Source organism: Pristiophorus japonicus, chromosome 19 (assembly GCF_044704955.1).
Source record: "Pristiophorus japonicus isolate sPriJap1 chromosome 19, sPriJap1.hap1, whole genome shotgun sequence".
Taxonomy (NCBI): domain Eukaryota; kingdom Metazoa; phylum Chordata; class Chondrichthyes; family Pristiophoridae; genus Pristiophorus; species Pristiophorus japonicus.
In genome coordinates, this window is record NC_091995.1 from 85,250,199 (window position 1) to 85,273,225 (window position 23,027).

Consider the following 23,027-nt stretch of genomic DNA (forward strand, 5'->3'; position numbering starts at 1 on the left):
TTGGGCCTGCATCTGTGCTGTGCCATTGTGAAATGCTTTTCTTCATCAATACAAGTTGTGGTCGCTGTAATGTATTTGCTTCATGGGCTCTTTGCTTAAGAATTCATAGTAACACATTGCTATTAAGAACTAGTTGGTTTATTAGCAAAGGTTTAACAATCGCACTACACATTACCAGATCATCCACCAGGCTCACAACTGCACACCTCATTGTGGATGACCCAGACCCAACTGGCTGGGGTTTTATTGAGTCTTGTGAACATCACGTGACTGGCTAAGCCACTCACAATGTAAAACCCTACAACTATTTTGGTATGCAAAAATTCTATAAACCTGCGCGCATACTCACAGGCCATAGCAACCCCAACCAGAGCACAACAAGATCATCTCGATTTATTTAAAAGAGATTATTTCGCTGTTTTTCTTGCAGAAAGTAGGAGGGGAGAAAGGAGAGTTAGAGGTGACAGTGAGAGAAATGAGTATCGTATTATTGTATCCAGGATACCATACATCTGCGACAATATGTAAGGGCCACACGGAGAAAGAAGGACCCTGCTGGCTCCGGGCGTCTGTCCGTGCTGCCTGCTCAGGAGAGCGGGTTAAAATTGCAGATGTTGCAATCGTGACGGCTTTCGGACAGGTCACAGCCCAGGGGCGATTTTAAACTTCCCACCCACCAGGTTTCTGCTGAGCGAGTAGGGTTAAAATGGCTCCTCAGTGAGGCAGAGATGCAATTTTTAAAAACTTTTTGTCTGTGAGCGTGACCATGGGATACCAAAAAAGAATGGAGGTCACTGGTTCGATGTTTCTTATCATATTTTAAGAAATGAGACTGATGTTTTTTTTTCCAAGAGGTCATCTCTCCAGGTTCCCTCTGGGCCTGTGAGTTGCACTGGTGTCTGCCTGAGTTATCTGGATCAGATGATAAGGCTAGGCGCTCTTGGTTGTATGGGGACCCATTTTGTCAAGGTGAGATCAGCCTGAAGAGATGTTTTACAAGTTGGCTCCCTGTCTCGGGATTTACATAAGTGCATAGGATCCTCCGACTGGGAAAAGCATTCTGCCCAATAGAACCTGTTTCATCCACCGATGAGGTCCATGTTATAGAGTCGCTCCAACGCTCTCACCCTTCAGCGTGTTTTCCTATTTATATTTATTTTTTATCGTATCTTAATCTTTTTTCCCTTGGAATGCAATGCCTGATAGGGTGGTGGAAATATTACATTACATCGGATTACACAGGATGTACGGCACAGAAACAGGCCATTCGGCCCAACCAGTCCATGCCGGCGTTTATGCTCCTCTCGAGCCTCCTCCTGTCTTTCCTCATCTAAATCTATCAGCATAACCCCCTATTCCCTTCTCCCTCATATGCTTGTCTAGCCTCCCCTTGAATGCATCGATACTATTCGCTTCAACCACTCCCTGTGGCAGTGAGTTCCACATTCTCACCACTCTCTGGGTAAAGGAGTTTCTTCTGAATTCCCTGTTGGATTTCTTGGTGACTATCTTATATTAATGGCCTCTAGTTATGCTCTTACCCACAAGTGGAAACACTCTTTCTGTATCTACAGATTCAATAGTAGATTTCAAAAAGGAATTGGAGAAAAAATGGCAGGGATGTGGAGAAAGAGCGGGGGAGTGGGACTAACTGGATTGCTCTTTGACAGAGCCGGCGCGGACTTGATGGCCAAATGGCCTCCATCTACGTTGTACAGTGTCAACCGTGGCTCAGTGGGCTCAGAAGGTTGTGGGTTCAAGTCCCACTGGTCTTGAGCACAGAAATCCAGACTGACACTCCCAGTGCAGTGCTGAGGGAGCGCCGCACTGTCGGAGGGGCCGACTTTCAGATGAAATGTTAAACAGAGGCCCCGTCTGCTCTCTAAAGTGGACGTAAAAGATCTCACAGCACTATCCCGAAGAGCAGGGGAGTTATCCTCGGTGTCCTGGCCAATATTTATCCCTCAATCAACATTAGAAAAACAGATTGCCTGGTGGTGGGAGCTTGCTGTGCGCAAATTGGCTGCCGCGTTTCCCACATTACAACAGTGACTGCACGCCGAAAGTACTTCATTGGCTGTAAAGCGCTTTGAGACGTTATGAAAGGCGCTATATAAATGCAAGTCTTTCTTTTTACTATTCTATGATTCTATTTGATCTTTTCTTTTCTCTGTTTCTCTATCGGACTCGGGTCATGCTGTGCAGCGGATGCCACCATTGCGGGATTGAGTTGTGAGATATTGAAGTGACTGTGGTGCTCTGCTCCTCTCATCCTGTTGCAGATATGCTATATGGCCCTACAGTATGTTTAAGGAGCTGTGTATTCCCGGACCACCGCCAATGCTATTCCTCGGATCCATCCCATACATCTACCGGAAGGTGAGGCCTCAACGGAAAAGACCATTTCAGATCGCTATGCAAGAGCATGTGTGGGGTATGCAGGGTTTTGGCTTCACAGTGACTTGTTGTGTGACAGTAGGGGGGGGGCAATGCCTTCACTCTGCACTCTCTGAAGCCTCTTTCCATCAGTTACCCAGGAGAAGCCTCAACCTGTGGGTGCCCGAGGCCTCAGAGCAAACGGAGGTATGCTGAAGTAAAAGACTTAAAAAAAAAATCCGTGCATGTTCACAGGGAGAAATGTTAATTTTCGAGAAACACAATTACCATCGTAAGGCTATTATGAATTTAAAAAATGATTTTCTTCCCAACTCCCCCCCCCCCAATTCTGCCATCTCCCCTTCCTCCCCCAATTTCCCCCTTTCCCCAATTCCCCCCTCCCCTCCCCTTCCCCCTTCCTCATTCTCTCTCCCCTCAACTAACTCCCCCTCCAATTACCTCCCCCAACTTTCCCCTTCCCCCAATTCCCCCCTCCCCTCCCCTTCCCCCTTCCTCATTCTCTCTCCCCTCAACTAACTCCCCCTCCAATTACCTCCCCCAACTTTCCCCTTCCCCCAATTCCCCCCTCCCCTCCCCTACCCCTTCCTCATTCTCTCTCCCCTCAACTAACTCCCCCTCCAATTACCTCCTCCAACTTCTCTTCCCTCAACTTCCCCCCAAAATTTCCCAACTCCTTTTAACCCCAACTACCCCCTCCACTCCCCAACTCCCACTTCCCCCCAACTCCCCCTCTCCCCCAACTCCCCCAACACCCCCTCTCCCCAACATCCCTCTCCCCCAACTCCCCCTCTCCCCCAACTCCCCCAACACCCCCTCTCCCCAACACCCCCTCTCCTCAACTCCACCAACACCCCCTCTCCCCCAACACTCCCTCTCCCCAACTCCCCCAACACCCCCTCTCCCCAACTCCCCCTCTCTTTCAACTCCCACTTCCCTCAACTCCCACTCTCACCCAACACCCCCCTCCCCCAACTCTCCCTCTCCCCCAACTCCCCCAACACCCCCTCTCCCCAACACCCCCTCTCCCCAACTCCCCCTCTCCCCCAACACCCCCTCTCTCCAACTCCCCCAACACCCCTCTAGCCAACACCCCCTCTCCCCAACTCCCCCTCTCTTTCAACTCCCACTTCCCTCAACTCCCACTCTCACCCAACACCCCCCTCCCCCAACTCCCCCTCTCTCCCAACTCCCCCTCTCCCCCACCACCCCCTCTCTTCCAACACCCCCTCTCTTCCAACTTCCCCTCTCCCCCAACTTCCCCTCTCCCCAAACTACCCTCTTCCCCCTAACTACCCCAACTCCCAAAACCCCATCTCTCGCTAACCGCCTCTCTCTCCCAACTCCCCCTCTCCTCCAACTCCTCTATCCCGCAAACTCCCTATCGCCCCCTAACTCTCCCAACTCCCCTCCCGCCAAACTCTCTCTCCCGCCCCCCCCCCCAACTCTCACAGCTTCGCCAACTCCCCACCTGCCAAAACCCTGCATCTCTCACCCAGTTTTGCCAGCTGAGGCTCCCATACGTGCTGCTCACTAGTGGTCGGAGGTGCCAACTGCAATGGCGTCTCCGTTTTACAGGAAGCCCAGCAAGGCCTAGATTTCTCCCGAGTGCTTCTTACAAAGGCGCGCACATTAGGAATTTTCCTTCGTGGCCGCAATCCCACTGTAATTGAGACGAGGCAGGCTCCCGATGGTGTCCCCTGGGTCAGCTCCTCTGCAGGGAGATATACCATGCCATCACTGCAGTAGGCCTCAGGCTCCAACAGCAGGACAGTGCGGCCCACTGCTCCCGGGCTCTGTAACCTCATTTTCCTTTTCGTATCTGTAGGACATTCACATCGTTGACCTGGAATGTTACAACGCCTTCGGCAATATCTGGGGGTAAGACAATTCGTATCTAGTTGAAATAGAAAACAAACGCTGGAAATACGCAGGAAGTCATCCAGCATCTGTAAATAGAAATGCCAGGTTATTGGCGTTTGTGCAACCTTCATCGGAACTGATAAGTGAGAGTGAGTGAGAGTGCGTGAGAGTGAGTGAGAGTGAGTGAGAGTGAGCGAGAGTGAGGGGGAGTGAGGGAGAGTGAGTGAGAGTGAGTGAGAGTAAGGTTGGAAAAAGAGGGGCTGAATCAACAGTTATGCCAATCACAGAATGGGAGTAACTGTGTTGAGTGATCCAACTGCTTAATCGGAAACTATAGGATGCTGGAAACGATCATCAGTGAGGTAATGGAGAGACACTGAAAGGAGGACAGAATGTGCTGATGCTACAGCGTAGATGGTTTTTGGTTGACATCCCTTTCCTACGTGCGCTGGCTCCTTTGGGCAAGAGGTTATGGCAATCAAGGTCCTCAGTCGCCCAGAAGCCAGTGCTACTCGGTGGCAATCACTTGACATACCATTGCCCTCTCTTTGGATAGGGGTGGCCAACATGGCTGATCGAAACAGCAGAATAGTTGAACGTAGACTGCTGAAGTTAATTTTCACAGCGGAGAAATACAGAACTTGAGACACAAGAGTCAATTCTTGCATTTCTCCAAACCCCCCCCCCCGGCCCCCGACACCTCTGGAGGACATGCGGCCAAGAACATAATAATTATGAGCATTCGGCCCTCCTCAACTCCACTTTCCCGCCCCATCCCCATATCTCTTGATTTCCTTAATATTAAAAAATCTATCGATCTCTGTCTGGAATATACGCAAAGACTAAGCCTCCACAGCCTTCTGGGGTAGGGAATTCCAAAGATTCACCAACCCCTGAGTGAAGAAATTTCTCCTCATCTTATTCCCCTTCTTCTGAGACTGTGACCCCTGGTTCTAGACTCCCCAGCCTGGGGGGAAACATCCTCCCTGCATCTACCCTGTCGAGCCCTGTAAGAATTGTGTAAGTTTCAGTGAGATCACCTCTCATTCTTCTAAACTCTAGAGAATATCAGCCTAGTTTGCTCAATCTCTCCTCATAGGACAATCCCCCCATCCCAGGAATCAGTCTGGTTGCACTCCCTCTATGGCAAGTATATCCTTCCTTAGGTAAGGAGACCAGAACTGTGCACACTACTCCAGGTGTGGTCTCACCAGGGTCTTATATAACTGTAGTAAGGTGGCTTTACTCTTATACTCAAAGCCTCTTGTAATAAAGGCCAACATACCATTTGCTTTCTCAATTGCTTGCTGTACCCGTATGTTAACTTTCAGTGATTGGTGTACAAGGGCACCCAGGTCCTTCTGAACACCAACATTTCCCAATCTCTCACCATTTAAAAATTACTCTGCTTTTCTATTTTTCCTACCAAAGTGGATAACTTCACACTTCGCCACATTATATTCCATTTGCCATGTTCTTACCCACTCACTTCGCCTGTCTATATCCCCTTGAAGCCACTTTGCATCCTCCTCACAACTTACACTCCCACCCAGTTTTGTATCATCGGCATCCCTGGTTATAATCGCTCAACCATCGGTGGCTATGCCTTCTGTTGCCTGAGCCCCAAGCTCTGGAATTCCCTCCCTAAACCTCTCCGCCTCTCGACCTCTCTTTCCTCCTTCAAGACGCTCCTTAAAACCTATTCTTTGACCAAGCTTTTGGTCGCCTTCCCTATTTTTGTTCTTATGTGGCTCAGTGTCAAATTGATTTGTTTTGTATTAAAACACTCCTGTGAAGCGCCTTGGGACATTTTACTACCTTAAAGGCGCTATATAAATACAAGTTGTTATTGTTATGGTTCAACTAGTCCTAGGCTCTGCCGATGGTGGCATGGAAGGAGGCTGGTCCTTCCGATGCAGCGACAGAACACGTTGGGGCTACTACCCTTCGGCCTGTGTTTGTTCCTCTGTCCTTCGATTGGTCAATGTGCTTTCTCATTTATGTCTAAAAAAAAATGCAGGTTGTACCTGGGCCGTCAAGCCTTCCTCGTGATCACCGACACCGAGATAATCCACAAGTTGTTTGTTGAAGACCATTGCGGAATCTTCACCAGTGCGAAAGTAAGCAATTACCGTGAAGACTTTCCCTTGATTCCCTTACCCTTCCTCTGCTGTTCCCCGATATTCCTTTCCTGGAGAATTCCTAACTTTGACTCTCAGGCCTCTGGAACTCTACATGTGGTGAAAGGGCAGGTTATTGACTCCCAGTGCAGCGCTGAGGGAGTGCTGCACTGTCGGAGGTGCCGCCTTTCGGATGAGACGTGAAACCGAGGCCCCGCCTGCTCTCTCAGGTGGCCGTAAAAGATCCCGCGGCACTATTTCGAAGAAGAGCAGGGGGAGTTATCCCTGGTGTCCTGGGCCAATATTTATCCCTCAATCAACGTCACTAATGTAGATTATCTGGTCATTATCACATTGCTGTTTGTGGGAGCTTGCTGTGCACAAATTGGCTGCCGCGTTTCCCACAGTGACTGCATTTCAAAGAGTACTTCTTTAGCTGTAATGACCAAACAATCTCTTGTTAGGTATGGGTCGAGGGATGACCTGAGAGAGCAGACGGGGCCTCGGAATTAACGGCACCTCCGAAAGACGGCACCTCCGACTGTGCAGCACTCCCTCAGCATTGACTACAATGGTTATACTTCAAATCGGCTGTAAAGCGCTTTGGGACGTCCTGAGGTTGTGAAAGGTGCTATATAAATGCAAGTTAGTTTGTTCTCCTTTATCTCACTAGAAATAGTGAATGAAATGAGGCACCTACTCACTTCCTTTATCTTGCTCTCATTCTCACTGTCCTGCGTGCAGTATCTTACTCTGATGGTTTGTGCAATTCATCTTTAACTTTCTGATTTTTAATTTTGTTTTTTCCCTGTTCCCCCCCCCCACTCCAGACGCACCGATCTCAGTATCCATTTAGTGAGAGCTTCTTTCAGGCAGATGACAATGACTGGAGGAGAATGCACCAGGTCCTGACACCAGCCTTCAGTTCCAACCGCCTGAGACAGGTTTGCGCTGTGACCCCCGACCCCCGAGATTTCGCACGTTGCTCGTTTACACCCATCGGCCGGCCGGGCAGTCGGGCATTGATCATTGACCTTTGAACAAGCCCTTTCTTGGGTCGCCAGAGCTCCCATTTGAACTTCCACCACCTGGTGGAAACCAGGAAGGGGAGGAGCATGTTAAAATGAGCGACATTCCCCCCCCCCCCCCCCCCTCTGCTGATGCTGGCTTCCCACCGGGCCTTGCAAGAGGATGAAAAGAAATAGAGGAATATTTACTTAGCTTCTTAGTTTTAGTGTGGTCGGCTTTGAAAGCAAAAGTTAATTTGACAAGTGGAAAAAAAAATGGACTTACTAATTTTTAAATTAGTATTTTAAAGTTCAGGCCTCTGTTTAGGGAGATTGTTTAGGCCCAACCTGAAGCCTTGGCCCCCGATTTTAATGGCACCAGTCCCAAAGCGCAGGGCACGCCCGGAAACTGCTGAGGCTGCTTTAAATATGCAGATCGGGTCCCAGAGGCTTCATCGGGACCCGACTGCAACTTTATTCAAAGACTTAAGCAAAGGAGCAGTGTCAGCTTCGCCATCTGACAGGCCAAAGCTCCTGGGAGGTGGGCAGTGGGCACAGTGTTAGCTGAGCTCAGTGTCATTCGGCCCATCGAGTCTGCGCCGGCTCTTTCAAAGAGCAACCAAGTCAGTCCCACTCCCCCGCTCATTCCCCCCATCTCGGCAATGTTTGTCCTTTACCCAATTCCCTTTGGAAGACTACTATTGACTCTGTATCCACCACCCTATCAGGCAGAGCACTCGAAATCCTAACCACTCGCTGCGTAAAATAGTTTCCCTTCATGACGCCTCTGGTTCTTTTGCCAATCACCTTAACTCTGTGCCCTCTCGGTACATGAATCTGAACCATGGCTGATCTAGATGGGTTTGGCCCAACCTTCTTCGCCATTTTGAAAGGGATCCTAATGAGGGTGCTATTTAAAAAAAATTCGGATGGAGAGAGTCCTGTGCTGGTTTTGTGGATGGTTCTCTCTTGGTTTTATAAATGGACCCTTTCCTGGTTTTGTGGATGGCCCCTCTCCTGGTTTTGTGGATGGTTCGCTCCTAGTTTTATAGGAAATAGGATATCAGAAGTAGGAAATAGGAGCAGGAGTAGGCCAGCTGGTCCTTCGAGCCTGCTCCACCATTTAATAAGATCATGGCTGATCTGATCTTGGGCTCAGCTCCACTTCCCCGCCCGCTCCCCATAACCCTTGACTCCCTTATCATTCAAAAATCTGTCTATTTCCACCTTAAATATATTCAATGATCCAGCCCCCACAGTTCTCTGGGGCAGAGAATTCCATAGATTTACAACCCACAGAGAAGAAATTCCTCCTCATTTCTGTTTTAAATGGGCGGCCCCTTATTCTGAAGCTGAGCCCCCTGGTTCTAGATTCCCCCACGATGCAGATCCTCTCTGCATCTACCCTGTCGAGCCCCCTCAGAATCTTATATGTTTCAATAAGATCACCTAAACTCCAATGAGTACAGGCCCAACGTGCTCAACCTTTCTTCATAAGACAACCCCTTCATCTCAGGAATCAACCCAGTGAACCTTCTCTGAACTGCCTCCAATATAGCAGTTATGAATGGTTCACTCCTGGTTTTGTGGATGGCCCCTCTCCTGGTTTTGTGAACTTCCCTTGCTCTCCTCATTCTGTGGATGGGGCTTTGACTTTGTTTTTTCAGATGTTTCCACTTGTGGTCACAAATGCTGACGACCTTGTGCAAGACTTTGGAAAATTCTACAGAGAGGGCAAGCCTGTTGCTGTGAGAGAGTGAGTACAATTCACCTTGCGCACCTGTTGGACTTCATTTCGTGTTTGGGATGGAAGTACCACTGGGTTATTCACACTTACATTGACAATGGAGAGTAAAACTGGGCGGGGTGCTAAACTGGCAGCCAATTGGACCCCATCAACTGGTTGGGTTCGGTTAAAGTTACTCCGAGAGTGTGAGAGGGAATATCGAACTTGCTGTCACTGCCAGTATCCTGGCTGATTTCCTCCCTTCCTCTTTAATGCAGGGCTGCTGAGGCCAATTGTCACTGCATGAGTTGCGATCACTTGACTCAGCTAGTGTCAGCTGTGGCTCAGTGGGCAGCACACTCGCCTCTGGGTCAGAAGGTTGTTGGTTCAAGTCCCACTCAAGGGACTTAAGCACAAAAATCTAGGCTGATACTCCTAGTGCAGAGCTGAGGGAGTGCTGCACTGTCAGAGATGCTGTCTTTTGGATGAGATGTTAAACCGAGGCCCCGTCTGCCCTCTCAGATGGATGTCAAAGATTCCACAGGCCTTATTTTCGAAGAAGAGCAAGGGAGTTATCCCCAGTGTCCTGGGGCCAATATTTATCCCCCAACCAACATAACAGATTATCAGGTCATGATCACATTGCTATTTGCTGTGCGCCAATTGGCTGCCCCGTTTCCCACATTACAGGAGTGACTACACTTCAAAAGTACTTCATTGGTTGTAAAGCGCTTTGGGACATCCTGAGGTCGTGAAAGGCGCTATATAAATGCAAGTCTTTCTGTTTTTTCTTATAAACAAACCTGGGTTTATTTTTTGGTCTGGTGCTCACGTTGGGGACGGTCTGTGCTTTCGAAGCGCCCTTGTGTTGTTGCACACTGAGCCTCATCAAAAACTTTGACCTTTCCCTCACCCTTATGTTTGGATTCTTTATTCCAAGGTTATTTGCCCAATACGCGCAGAAGGTCCTCATGATGTCAGCCTTCGATCTGGATATTAAGAAACAGGACAATGGGAGCCACGCGTTCCTTTATTACTGGGATCTCCTCCTTCGGGCCCACAGCAGATATTCCACCGTCTCCGTGACATGTGGGTAACGTATGCAGCACGCACAGGGCCGACACCAGTTGCTTAGCAACAGGCCAGTGCATTTAGTTGATGGCGGATAGCTGTCTGCGCTCTAAGAAGGAATGGGCAGGATATGGTTCCCCACGGAAAAGAATCTCGTTCAGACTAGTGTTCGCACAGCTACGAGAATTCCTAAATGACAGAGGAAATAACAGCTCTGCACACACACAGGAAGCACAGGGAGTGCAAAGACATATCGGTATATTTTTGAGGAAGAGGCAATTCTTGGAGTTCCATAAATAGTTCAATGACAGGCTACATTGTCAGCTGTGGCTCAGTGGGTAGCACTTTTGCCTCTGAGTCAGAAGGTCGTGGGTTCAAGTCCCACCCCAGGGACTTGAGCGCAAAAATCTAAGCCGACTCTCCCAGTGCAGCGCTGCACTGTTGGAGGTGCCGTCTTTTGGATGAGACGTTAAACCGAGGCCCCGTCTTCTCTGTCAGTTGGATGTAAAAGATCCCTTGGCACTATTTCGAAGAAGAGCAGGGGAATTATCCCTGGTGTCCTGGCCAATATTTATCCCTCAACCAACATAACAAAAACAGATTATCTGGGTCATTATCACATGACTGTTTGTGGGAGCTTGCTGTGCGCAAATCTGCTGCCATGCTTCCTACATTGCAACAGCGACTACACTTCAAAAGTACTTCATTGGCTGTAAAGTGCTTTGGGATGTCCTGAGGTTGTGAAAGGCGCTATATAGATGTAAGTCTGTCTTTTATGCGTGTGCCCAGACAGAGAGCATCAGTAGGTTGTTTGATTAGGTGCAACATCAGACCAGCACCAAGGGAATGTCATCTTGGGCAAACATACTCGTGAAGCTGGGGCGGAATTTTTAAATGCAGGGATCCAAGAATGGATTTTTACAAAACTGGACTGTTTGATTCATAAGAACATAAGAATTAGGAGCAGGTGTAGGCCATATGGCCCCTTGAGCCTGCTCCGCCAGTCAATAAGATCATGGCTGACCTTCGACCTCAATTCCACTTTCCCGCCCAATCTCCATATTCCTTGGTTAGAGTCCAAAAATCTATCGATCTCAGCCTTGAATATACTCAATGACTGGACATCCACAGCCCTCTGGAGTGCAAAATTCCAAAGACTCACAAGCCTCTGAGTGAAGAAATGTCTCCTCATCTCTGTCTTAAATGACCGACCCCTTATCCAGAGTGAGAATGCACAGTGGACCTCCGGGAAGCATCAAAGCCAAGCCAGATTCTGTCTTCACTCAACAGTCTTTGGAACAGAGGAGGCTGAGGGGAGACCTTATTGAGATGTATAACATTGAGGGGCCTGGATAGAGTGGATAGGAAGGACCTATTTCCTTGAGCAGAGGGGTCAACAACCAGTGGGCAGATACCTAAAGTAATTGGTAGAAGATTTAGAGGCGATATGAGGGGAAATTTCTTCACCCAGAGGGTGGTGGGGGTCTTGAACTCACTGCCTGAAAGGGTGGTAGAGGCAGAAACCCTCACCACATTTAAAAAGTATTTGGATGTGCACTTGAAGTGCCGTAACCTACAGGGCTACGGACCGAGAGCTGGAAAGTAGGATTAGGCCGGGTAGCTCTTTGTCGACCGGCACGGACACGATGGGCCGAAATGGCCTCCTTCCGTGCTGTAACTTTCTATGATTCTCACAGTCACACTCGTTGGATAGTATCAGAACACTGGCTCAATTTCCTCGTCCCTGCCTCAAGGATATCAAATCCCTTTTTACAGCTCCCAATCTCAGTTGAAGCTGAATTCAGCTAATGCGAGGGGGTTGTGGGGGTGCGGGGGGAGATCAAGCCTGGGACCTTCTTAGTCCGTGAGGCTCTGTCAATGATTCCCAAGAAACAATGCATTTATTTCCTGTGCAAAAGCAGAATGCTGGAAATCTGAAATAAAAACCAAAACTGCTGGAAATACACAGCAGGTCAGGCAGCGTCGGTGGAGAGAGGAACACAGCTTGTCATTTTAATTCTCCGTTGCACCCCCCCACTCTGACCTCTCCGTCCTAGGCCTCCAACAAAGCTCAACGCAAGGTCGAGGAACACCAGCTCATCTTTCGTTTAGGCACTTTATATAGCCTTGTGGACTCAACATCGAGTTCAACAATTTCAGATCATAGTCCATTTTTCAGATAGCAGCTTTTGATAATGATTCTGCTGTCTCCACTTACACCCTATCTAGACCGATCTTTTCTTTCTTAACTTGTCTTATTACCATTTCCTTCTGCCTCGCACCATCATCCCTTTTGTCATTTAATCTCTCCTGCCTTCCACCCTCTCACAATCCTTCCCTTTTGTTCTTTCCCTCTCTCCCCTCTTTCCCTCCCTCTGTACTTGCTTAAAAACCTGTCACATCTCTAACTTTTTCCAGTTCTGACGAAGGGTCATCGACCCAAAACGTTTACTTTGTTTCTCTCTCCGCAAATGCTGCCTGACCCATTGGGTATTTTCTATCAGTAATACCAGACTTGCCTCATAAGAACATAAGAAATAGGAGCAGGAGTCGGCCATTTGACCCCTCAAGCCTGCTCCGCCATTAAATAAGATCATGGCTGATCTGATCTAGGGCCCTCACCGCTTCCCTTCCCGCTCCCCATAACCCTTCACTCCCCTATCGTTCAAAAATCTGTCTGTCTCCGCCTTAAATATATTCAATGGCCCAGCCTCCACAGCTCTCTGGGGCAGAGAATTCCACAGATTTACAACCCTCAGAGAAGAAATTTCTCTTCATCTCAGTTCTAAATATTCCGAGAATAAGCCTTGGTATGCACACACCTCTGCGGGCAACGATACCGGGGAACCATCAGTGTAGATCAGGCAAAAGCCTCCAGGCCAAAGTCTGAGAGTATTGAGATCATTGTTGATGGACCTGGAACCCAAATATATCTAAATTCGTCTTAAACCTCATTAGTGCTCCGGATGTGAAAATAACGACGCCTTTGAATTTCCCCGTTCTCCTTCCCAGTGATGTTCCCCGCCTTACTGCCTCTCCTTCGGAAGTTGAAGTTCTACTTTTTTTGGAAAGGGGCCGTCGGTTACTTCACACGGTTAGTCCGTCACGCCCGGATGAGGAGGAGCGAGTGCACGGAGGCACAGGTAAGATCAGCATTTTTCTGCTGCACTTTCAGAATTTTCCATATTGTAATTAATGCTCCCTTTCTTTCTCTCCTCCTCCTCCTCCTGTGGCTCTGAGTCAGGAGGTTGTGGGTTCAAGTCCCACTCCAGGGACTTGAGCACAAAAATCTAGGCTGACACTCCCAGTGCAGTGCTGAGGGAGCGCTGCACTGTCGGAGGGGCAGTGCTGAGGGAGTGCTGCACTGTCGGAGGGGCAGTGCTGAGGGAGCGCCGCACTGTCGGAGGGGCAGTGCTGAGGGAGTGCTGCACTGTCGGAGGGGCAGTGCTGAGGGAGCGCTGCACTGTCGGAGGGGCAGTGCTGAGGGAGCGCTGCACTGTCGGAGGGGCAGTGCTGAGGGAGCGCTGCACTGTCGGAGGGGCAGTGCTGAGGGAGCGCTGCACTGTCGGAGGGGCAGTGCTGAGGGAGCGCTGCACTGTCGGAGGGGCAGTGCTGAGGGAGCGCTGCACTGTCGGAGGGGCAGTGCTGAGGGAGCGCTGCACTGTCGGAGGGGCAGTGCTGAGGGAGCGCTGCACTGTCGGAGGGGCAGTGCTGAGGGAGCGCTGCACTGTCGGAGGGGCAGTGCTGAGGGAGCGCTGCACTATCGGAGGGGCAGTGTTGAGGGAGCGCTGCACTGTCGGAGGGGCAGTGCTGAGGGAGCGCTGCACTGTCGGAGGGGCAGTGCTGAGGGAGCGCTGCACTGTCGGAGGGGCAGTGCTGAGGGAGCGCTGCACTATCGGAGGGGCAGTGCTGAGGGAGCGCTGCACTGTCGGAGGGGCAGTGCTGAGGGAGCGCTGCACTGTCGGAGGGGCAGTGCTGAGGGAGCGCTGCACTATCGGAGGGGCAGTGTTGAGGGAGCGCTGCACTGTCGGAGGGGCAGTGCTGAGGGAGCCTCCGCTGCACTATCGGAGGGGCAGTGTTGAGGGAGCGCTGCACTGTCGGAGGGGCAGTGCTGAGGGAGCGCTGCACTATCGGAGGGGCAGTGTTGAGGGAGCGCTGCACTGTCGGAGGGGCAGTGCTGAGGGAGCGCTGCACTGTCGGAGGGGCAGTGCTGAGGGAGCGCTGCACTGTCGGAGGGGCAGTGCTGAGGGAGCGCTGCACTATCGGAGGGGCAGTGCTGAGGGAGCGCTGCACTGTCGGAGGGGCAGTGCTGAGGGAGCGCTGCACTATCGGAGGGGCAGTGTTGAGGGAGCGCTGCACTGTCGGAGGGGCAGTGCTGAGGGAGCCTCCGCTGCACTATCGGAGGGGCAGTGTTGAGGGAGCGCTGCACTGTCGGAGGGGCAGTGCTGAGGGAGCGCTGCACTATCGGAGGGGCAGTGTTGAGGGAGCGCTGCACTGTCGGAGGGGCAGTGCTGAGGGAGCGCTGCACTATCGGAGGGGCAGTGTTGAGGGAGCGCTGCACTGTCGGAGGGGCAGTGCTGAGGGAGCGCTGCACTATCGGAGGGGCAGTGCTGAGGGAGCGCTGCACTGTCGGAGGGGCAGTGCTGAGGGAGCGCTGCACTGTCGGAGGGGCAGTGCTGAGGGAGCGCTGCACTGTCGGAGGGGCAGTGCTGAGGGAGCGCTGCACTGTCGGAGGGGCAGTGCTGAGGGAGCGCTGCACTATCGGAGGGGCAGTGTTGAGGGAGCGCTGCACTGTCGGAGGGGCAGTGCTGAGGGAGCGCTGCACTGTCGGAGGGGCAGTGCTGAGGGAGCGCTGCACTGTCGGAGGGGCAGTGCTGAGGGAGCGCTGCACTATCGGAGGGGCAGTGCTGAGGGAGCGCTGCACTGTCGGAGGGGCAGTGCTGAGGGAGCGCTGCACTATCGGAGGGGCAGTGTTGAGGGAGCGCTGCACTGTCGGAGGGGCAGTGCTGAGGGAGCCTCCGCTGCACTATCGGAGGGGCAGTGTTGAGGGAGCGCTGCACTGTCGGAGGGGCAGTGCTGAGGGAGCGCTGCACTATCGGAGGGGCAGTGTTGAGGGAGCGCTGCACTGTCGGAGGGGCAGTGCTGAGGGAGCGCTGCACTATCGGAGGGGCAGTGTTGAGGGAGCGCTGCACTGTCAGAGGGGCAGTGCTGAGGGAGCACTGCACTATCGGAAGGGCAGTGCTGAGGGAGCGCTGCACTATTGGAGGGGCAGTGTTGAGGGAGCGCTGCACTATCGGAAGGGCAGTGCTGAGGGCGTGCTGCACTGTCAGAGGTGTCGTCTTTCGGATGAGACGTTGAACCGAGGCCCCATCATCCCTCCCAGGTGGACGTAAAAGATCCCACGGCACTATTTTGAAGAAGAGTTCTCCTCGGTGTCCTGGGGCCAATATTTATCCCTCAATCAACTAAAACAGATTATTTTGTCATTATCACATTGCTGTTTGTGGGAGCTTGCTGTGCGCAAATTGGCTGCCGTGTTTCCTACATTACAACAGTGACTACACTCCAAAAGTACTTCATTGGCTATAAAGCGCTTTGAGACATCTAGTAGACGTGAAAGGCGCTATATAAATGCAAGTCTTTCTTTCCTTTCCTTCCTTCTCGGTTAAATCATTCAACATCCCCTAGCTAAGAAGCCAAGGCACACTGCTAGTTTTGCGTCAATGCGAGCTAGTAACTAGTGTGGAGAATGATTTTGGTGCTCCACCAATTTTCCATCCCTTCCTATGGAAAGTACCCATTCTCCTTTCAGCTCGGTTGGGATCGGGAAATTATGGGTGGAATTACGGGAGGAGATTTACTGTCATGTGTACATGTTAATGTATATTGTCTAACACTAGACCACTGAATGTACCTTTACCCTGTATACACTATACCTGTACCACCAGAGGGTGCTGCTGCTGGAGACCTAAGGGTCACCTGCACACTGCAGGTAACCCAGTATAAAAGGGAGCTCACCTCTTGCTGTCCTCACTCTAGGAGCTGCAATAAGATCACTACAGTTCAAGTACTATACCCCTACCTCATGCAGTCATTATTAGAGTGCTTGCATATACTACATTTACATCCTCCCAGATGTCACCCTTCAGCTGATTCTCCTGTTTTGGCATTTTGAGCAATGCTTCGGACCGAGTAGATAGGTCTCTATACTCTCTGGAGTTTAGAACAATGAGCGGTAAACTCATTGAAACATATAAAATTCTTAACAACAAGTTTGACAGCGCAGATGGAGAGTCTAGAGCTAGGGGTCACAGTCTCAGAATAAGGGGTCGGCCATTTTACGACTGAGATGAGGAGAAATTTATTTTCTGAAAGGGTGGTGAATCTTTGGAATTCTCTAGCCCAGAGGGCTGTGGAGGCTCAGTCTTTGAGTATATTCATGACAGAGATCAGTAGATTTTTGGATATTAAAGGAATCAAAAGATATGGAGATGGGGCGGCATAGTGGACTTGAGATCGAAGATCAGCCACGATCTCAGTGAATGGTGGAGAGGGCTCGATGGGGCGAATAATCCTATTTCTTGTGTTCTTATGAAACAGGCAATTCCCAGTGATTGAGGGGTCCAGACCGACAGAACGTGGATATAAATTGAATGTAGGACAGGGACTTGTGAAGCTGGGGAATGCATGACGAGGGTTGATGATTAAAGCAGCGAGCCTATCAACATTCCTATGGAACTGCAGATAACATACAGAAAAAGTTCAACTTTAAAATTCTCATCCTCATTTTCAAACCCCTCCATGGCCTCGCCCCTCCCTATCTCTGTAATCTCCTCCAGCCCCACAAACCCCCGAGATGTCTGCGCTCCTCTAATTCTGCCCTCCTGAGCATCCCTGATTATAATCGCTCCACCATTGGTGGCCGTGCCTTCTGTTGCCTGGGCCCCAAGCTCTGGAACTCCCTCCCTAAACCTCTCCGCCTCTCGTTCCTCCTTCAAGATGCTCCTTGAAACCTACCTCTTTGACCAAGCTTTTGGTCACCTGCCCTAATTTCGTCTTGCGTGGCTTGGTGTCGAATTTGAAGCGCCTTGGGATGTTTTACTACGTTAGAGGCGTTATATAAATACAAGTTGTTGTTGTGATTGCGGACAGAAGTGTCTTGAGGATTAATCTTTAATTCCTGGGGACTGCAGGGCATATCCTGAAGGGTTAGAAACCTCTCCACCTCTCCGCCGCTCTCTCCTCCTTTAAGGTGCTCCTTAAAACCTACCTCTTTGACCAAGCTTTTTTGTTTGATTACACTCCTGTAAAACGCTTTGGGACGTTTTACGACATTAAAAGCGCCATATGAAGTGTTGTGCAATGATAGGAAGTTGGACTTGAGACCAGCCATGGCATTGAGGCCTTTGGTTGCAGGAAGACCGGTAGATGGAATCTGTCCCACACATGTTTATACTCCTGTCACAAACAGGTCTCTGTGTTACACGGCAGTGGTGACCAGGAAACTGAGGTAAATGGTAAAATGGTAGTCGGAAGTCACTGACATCTTACCATAAAATAGTCACGGCCGCTGTAACGCATTTGCTTCATTGGCTCTTTGCTTAAGAATTCATAGCAACACATTGTTATTAAGAACTAGTTGGTTTATTAGCAAAAGATTTAACAATCACACTACACATTACCAGTTCATCCACCGGGCTCACAACCACCTGCCGCATCGTGGATCCCCCGAACTCAACTGGCTGGGGTTTTATTGAGTCTTGTGAACATCACGTGACTGGCTAAAGCACTCACAATGCAACAGCTTCACTCACAGGCGCCTACATTACAATGGTATTGAACCCTTTGGTTGCAGGAAGGCAGATGGAGATCACTGTCACCTTACCATAAAATAGTCAAGGGTGCAGTTCCACACACGACTGAAATGGATCTCCAGTCTGACTACTTTATGTCTCTTCAAAGAAAAATTGGCACAGCCATTTCTTTTAAACCATTGGACTTTCTCCCCTAGCAAAGTGGCAGTTTCCTTCAGTACCTGCTCGACCATGAAGAAATCAGGACCGATGTGAGAAAGAAATCGCAGCCAGCCTGTGGTAAGTAAGTTTATAACCAGTTGGTTAGTCTGTGGCTGTAAATGAATGCGACCAGCCAGAGTGGACTATCATTTGCCCATCTCCCTTGCCGAAAGGTCAACGCTGATCAACAAAGACTCAGTGTAAATCAGAGTTGTTCCTGATATGACCCAAATTATAAGGTCCAGGGCAACAGGGCTGGGGGGTGGGGTGCGTGGGGAAGAGGAGGGGGTAGATTTTTTTGACTCGCTTCTGAGTCAGATGGTCATGGGTTCAAGTCCCACTCCAGAGCCCTGAGCACATAATCCAGGCTGACACTCCCAGTGCAGTGCTGAGGGAGTGCTGCACTGTCGGAGGTGCCGTCTTTCGGATGAAATGTTAAACCAGTGTCCTGGCCAATATTTATCCCTCAACCAATATCACTAAAACAGATTATCTGGTTAACATTGTTGTTGCCAATTTAAGTGTATCTAAGGGTTAAGTCATGGCAGGAGAGCTCGGTCGGATGTTATGCTCCTCTTGTACCATGTGGGAACTCAGGGCCGACTCCAGTGTCCCTGATGACTATGTGTGCAGGAAGTGTATCCACCTCCAGCTCCTGACGGTCCGCGTTGCGGAGTTGGAGCTGAGGGTGGATTCACTCTGGAGCATCCACGATGCTGAGAATGACGTGAGTATCACGTGTAGCGAGTTGGTCGTACCGCAGGGAAAGGGTCCACAGCCAGATAGGGAATGGAAGACCAACAGGAACAGCAGGGCAAGGAAGGTAGGGCAGGGGTCCCCTGTGGTCATCCCCCTGCAAAACAGACACACCGCTTTGAGTACTGTTGAGGGGGATGACTCATCAGGGGAGGGCAGCAGTAGCCAAGTTCATGGCACCGTGGCTGGCTCTGTTGCACAGGAGGGCAGGAAAAAGAGTGGGAGAGCGATAGTGATAGGGGATTCAATTGTAAGGGGAATAGCTAGGCATTTCTGCGGCCACAACCGAGATTCCAGGATGGTATGTTGCCTCCCTGGTGCAAGGGTCAAGGATGTCTCGGAGCGGGTGCAGGACATTTTAAAAAGGGAGGGAGATCAGCCAGTTGTCGTGGTGCACATTGGTACCAACGACATAGGTAAAAAAGGGATGAGGTCCTACGAAATGAATTTAAGGAGCTAGGAGCTAAATTAAAACGTAGGACCTCAAAAGTAGTAATCTCGGGATTGCTACCAGTGCCACGTGATAGTCAGAGTAGGAATTGCAGGATAGCGCAGATGAATATGTGGCTTGAGCAGTGGTGCAGCAGGGAGGGATTCAAATTCCTGGGGCATTGGAACCGGTTCTGGGGGAGGTGGGACCAGTACAAACCGGACGGTCTGCACCTGGGCAGGACCGGAACCAATGTCCTAGGGGAAGTGTTTGCTAGTGCTGTTGGGGAGGAGTTAAACTAATATGGCAGGGGGATGGGAACCAATGCAGGGAGACAGAGGGAAACAAAAATGAGGCAAAAGCAAAAGACAGAAAGGAGATGAGGAAAAGTGGAGGGCAGAGAAACCCAAGGCAAAGAACAAAAAGGGCCATTGTACAGCAAAATTCTAAAAGGACAAAGGGTGTTAAAAAAACAAGCCTGAAGGCTTTGTGTCTTAATGCAAGGAGTATCCGCAATAAAGTGGATGAATTAACTGTGCAAATAGATGTTAACAAATATGATGTGATTGGGATTACGGAGACGTGGCTCCAGGATGATCAGGGCTGGGCACTCAACATCCAGGGGTATTCAACATTCAGGAAAGATAGAATAAAAGGAAAAGGAGGTGGGATAGCATTGCTGGTTAAGGAGGAAATTAAGGCAATAGTTCGGAAGGACATTAACTTGGATGATGTGGAATCTATATGGGTAGAGCTGCAGAACACAAAAGGGCAAAAAACGTTAGTGGGAGTTGTGTACAGACCTCCAAACAGTAGTAGTGATGTTGGGGAGGGCATCAAACATGAAATTAGGAGTGCATGCAATAAAGGTGCAGCAGTTATAATGGGTGACTTTAATATGCACATAGATTGGGTTAACCAAACTGGAAACAATACGGTGGAGGAGGATTTCCTGGAGTGCATAAGGGATAGTTTTCTCGACCAATATGTCGAGGAACCAACTAGGGGGGAGGCCATCTTAGACTGGGTGTTGTGTAATGAGAGAGGATTAATTAGCAATCTCGTTGTGCGAGGCCCCTTGGGGAAGAGTGACCATAATATGGTGGAATTCTGCATTAGGATGGAAAATGAAACAGTTAATTCAGAGACCATGGTCCAGAACTTAAAGAAGGCTAACTTTGAAGGTATGAGGCATGAATTGGCTAAGATAGATTGGCGAATGATACTTAAGGGGTTGACTGTGGATGGGGAATGGCAGACATTTAGAGACCGCATGGATGAACTACAACAATTGTACATTCTGTCTGGCGTAAAAATAAAAAAGGGAAGGTGGCTCAACCGTGGCTATCAAGGGAAATCAGGGATAGTATTAAAGCCAAGGAAGTGGCATACAAATTGGCCAGAAATAGCAGCGAACCCGGGGACTGGGAGAACTTTAGAACTCAGCAGAGGAGGACAAAGGGTTTGATTAGGGCAGGGAAAATGGAGTACGAGAAGAAGCTTGCAGGGAACATTAAGACGGATTACAAAAGTTTCGATAGATATGTAAAGAGAAAAAGGTTAGTAAAGACAAACGTAGGTCTCCTGCAGTCAGAATCAGGGGAAGTCATAACGGGGAACAAAGAAATGGCGGACCAATTGAACAAGTACTTTGGTTCGGTATTCACTAAGGAGGACACAAACAACCTTCCGGATATAAAAGGGGTCGGAGGGTCTAGTAAGGAGAAGGAACTGAGGGAAATCCTTGTTAATCGGGAAATTGTGTTGGGGAAATTGATGGGATTGAAGGCCGATAAATCCCCAGGGCCTGATGGACTGCATCCCAGAGTACTTAAGGAGGTGGCCTTGGAAATAGTGGATGCATTGACAGTCATTTTCCAACATTCCATTGACTCTGGATCAGTTCCTATGGAGTGGAGGGTAGCCAATGTAACCCCACTTTTTAAAAAAGGAGGGAGAGAGATAACAGCGAATTATAGACCGGTCAGCCTGACATCGGCAGTGGGTAAAATGATGGAATTAATTATTAAGGATGTCATAGCAATGCATTTGGAAAGAGGTGACATGATAGGTCCAAATCAGCATGGATTTGTGAAAGGGAAATCATGCTTGACAAATCTTCTGGAATTTTTTGAGGATGTTTCCAGTAGAGTGGACAAGAGAGAACCAGTTGATGTGGTATATTTGGACTTTCAGAAGGCTTTCGACAAGGTCCCACACAAGAGATTAATGTGCAAAGTTAAAGCACATGGGATTGGGGGTAGTGTGCTGACATGGATTGAGAACTGGTTGTCAGACAGGAAGCAAAGAGTAGGAGTAAATGGGGACTTTTCAGAATGGCAGGCAGTGACTAGTGGGGTACTGCAAGGTTCTGTGCTGGGGCCCCAGCTGTTTATACTGTACATTAATGATTTAGACGAGGGGATTAAATGTAATATCTCCAAATTTGCGGATGACACTAAGTTGGGTGGCAGTGTGAGCTGCGAGGAAGATGCTATGAGGCTACAGAGCGACTTGGATAGGTTAGGTGAGTGGGCAAATGCATGGCAGATGAAGTATAATGTGGATAAATGTGAGGTTATCCACTTTGGTGGTAAAAACAGGGAGACAGACTATTATCTGAATGGTGACAGATTAGGAAAAGAGGAGGTGCAAAGAGACCTGGGTGTCATGGTACATCAGTCATTGAAGGTTGGCATGCAGGTACAGCAGGCAGTTAAGAAAGCAAATGGCATGTTGGCCTCATAGTGAGGGGATTTGAGTACAGGGGCAGGGAGGTGTTGCTACAGTTGTACAGGGCCTTGGTGAGGCCACACCTGGAGTATTGTGTACAGTTTTGGTCTCCTAACTTGAGGAAGGACATTCTTGCTATTGAGGGAGTGCAGCGAAGGTTCACCAGACTGATTCCCGGGATGGCGGGACTGACCTATCAAGAAAGACTGGATCAACTGGGCTTGTATTCACTGGAGTTCAGAAGAATGAGAGGGGACCTCATAGAAACGTTTAAAATTCTGACGGGGTTAGACAGGTTAGATGCAGGAAGAATGTTCCCAATGTTGGGGAAGTCCAGAACCAGGGGACACAGTCTAAGGATAAGGGGTAAGCCATTTAGGACCGAGATGAGGAGGAATTTCTTCACCCAGAGAGTGGTGAACCTGTGGAATTCTCTAACACAGAAAGTTGTTGAGACCAATTCACTAAATATATTCAAAAAGGAGTTTGATGAAGTCCTTACTACTAGGGGGATCAAGGGGTATGGCGAGAAAGCAGGAATGGGGTACTGAATTTGCATGTTCAGCCATGAACTCATTGAATCGCGGTGCAGGCTAGAAGGGCCGAATGGCCTACTCCTATTTTCTATGTTTCTATGTTTCTATTCTCACATCGCTGTTTGTGGGAGCTGGCTGTGCAAACATTGGCTGCTGCGTTTCTTACATTACAGCAGTGACTACACTCCAAAAGTACTTCATTGGCTGTAGAGAGGTTTTAAAAGGTGCTATTATAAATGCAAATTATTTTTTTTTCCCTTCCTTCATTCCATCCTTCTGTCCTTCATTCCTTCCTACCATCCTCCCATCTGTCCTTGCTTTCTTCCCTTCCCTCCCCTCCCCTTTCCCCTCCCTTCCCTTCCCTTCCCTTCCCTTC